Source organism: Egretta garzetta, unplaced genomic scaffold, assembly GCF_000687185.1.
Source record: "Egretta garzetta isolate BGI_Z169 unplaced genomic scaffold, ASM68718v1 scaffold390, whole genome shotgun sequence".
NCBI classification, from domain to species: Eukaryota; Metazoa; Chordata; class Aves; order Pelecaniformes; family Ardeidae; genus Egretta; species Egretta garzetta.
The window spans coordinates 12999-14636 of NW_009258382.1; the positions used below are offsets into that span (position 1 = coordinate 12999).

A 1638-nucleotide genomic window follows, 5' to 3' on the forward strand; every position below is an offset into this window, starting at 1 on the left:
TAACGGGCAGCTTCAGACCAAGAATTGCCCTCGCCCACCCGCTCTGAGCAGAGACCCTGCAGCCTGGAAACGCCCGGTGGGCAAAGAGCAGGAGCCCTGTGGGTGGGCAGGGGGGCCTCTCCCCCCCCCGCATCACGGGGTGCGGGGATCCAGGACGGCTCTCAGCCAACCCACATCGGAAGACGGATTCCACCTTGATGGCTGCTAGGAAGTGTTGGCATTGCCTCCCTCCCCATCTGTGTAACATCGCTAACGGAGCCAAAAAGCTTTTTCCTCCTCAAAGCCCAGCCGCCTCCTCCCGCAGTCCCTTCTCCTTCCTCCCGTATCTCTGCCTCGCTGCCCCCCCCGGCTCCTGCAGCGCGCAGTAACGGGGTTGCGCTCCCCGCGTGCACGGCTTCTGCTAACAGCAGCTGTACGGATTTTTGCAGCTTTGCAAGATACTTATCGTATTAAAGGCTGGCTGACAGATTTGTCCCTTGGGCAATCGTTTAGCGCCGGAGGACCTTGGGTTTTTTTGGTCAGGAGATAGTTCAAAACTTTCAGGATCTCAAATCAATGCTTTTCAACCTCTTTTCCCCACTATAGCGCTCCCCGGGTGCCCAGAGCATCCCACCTGCCCAGCAAGACCAGGCCGAGATGATACCTGCTCCACGGAGATGCTCTGAGGGAATTCGGAGCAAGCCAAGGACCAGGCGGACCACGCGACCCGCCCAGGCTGCCGCTGCGAGCACAGCATCCCTAACATCGTGCATTTCCAGAGCTTCAGTGGAGCAAACCAGCAGATGTGCTTATGAAAGGTGATGGGATTACGAACCAATCCCTCAAAATCCCGGATCACCTTCCTCAGCCCCAGCGATGTTTGCTGTCCCCGTCAGCTCGAGAGCGGCGCTCGTCCGGAGCAGCGCCGCCAGCAAACAGAGCCGCCACGCGTTATTTGCATCCAGCAAGAGCAACTCCAGCTTAACGATTAAAATCAATAGGGAAGCAACCTGCAGGACAAATCCTTTCACAAATCCAGGAAGGAAAGGTGCTGCGGAGGCAGCCGGCTGGCGCACGCTCAGGGGCACAGGGTGAGCAGAATCGGGAGCAGACGAGCAAAGTCGCCCAGAGCCCCCCGGGCAGCGCCTTTAGGGGGTGCCGGATGAGGAGCCGGCCCACGGGCTCCCGGATAAGAGGAGCCCTTAAAGCAGAGCGAGCAGCTGGCGGCAGGGGAGAGGGTTTGGGATGGAGTGGGGGAGATGGCCGCATCCTGGCCAGCCCCATGGGCGACCGGGGTCCCCTGCTCCTGGCTGAGCTGCTGCACAAAGCAGCAAAAGGCCACGTGCCCCAGGGCCGGGGGTGAGGGGTGCTTGGCAGCACCCACAAGAGGCAGCCCCCCCTTTGATCTTTTCCCATTATTTTTTATTCTGACTGAAGGACTCCAACATCAAGGGCTGTGCTGGAGCAGACAAAGGAATTGCCTCAACAATCCAGGCTTTGATTTATTCTGTTTTCACTTGTTTTCCTCTGAGCTGGCTGGGCAGAGGCTGATCCCCATCAGGTAGAAATCTCTGCACGCTGCTGCGCGCCGGGGAGCAGAGGGGCTGCGGGGCCAGGGCTGCACAGACCTGCCCGGGCTCCCACGGCCAGCATCCCACG

The 1638-nt window shown here is 59.8% G+C and overlaps 1 protein-coding gene across 1 annotated transcript in view; it reads right to left on the reverse strand.

Annotated features, from left to right (window-relative positions):
* MYO18B (myosin XVIIIB) overlaps positions 1 to 1638 on the reverse strand; it is a gene marked incomplete at its 3' end in the record, with an annotated part of 31268 nt that overhangs the window by 12650 nt on the left and 16980 nt on the right. The gene's annotated exons all lie outside the window — the stretch shown is intronic.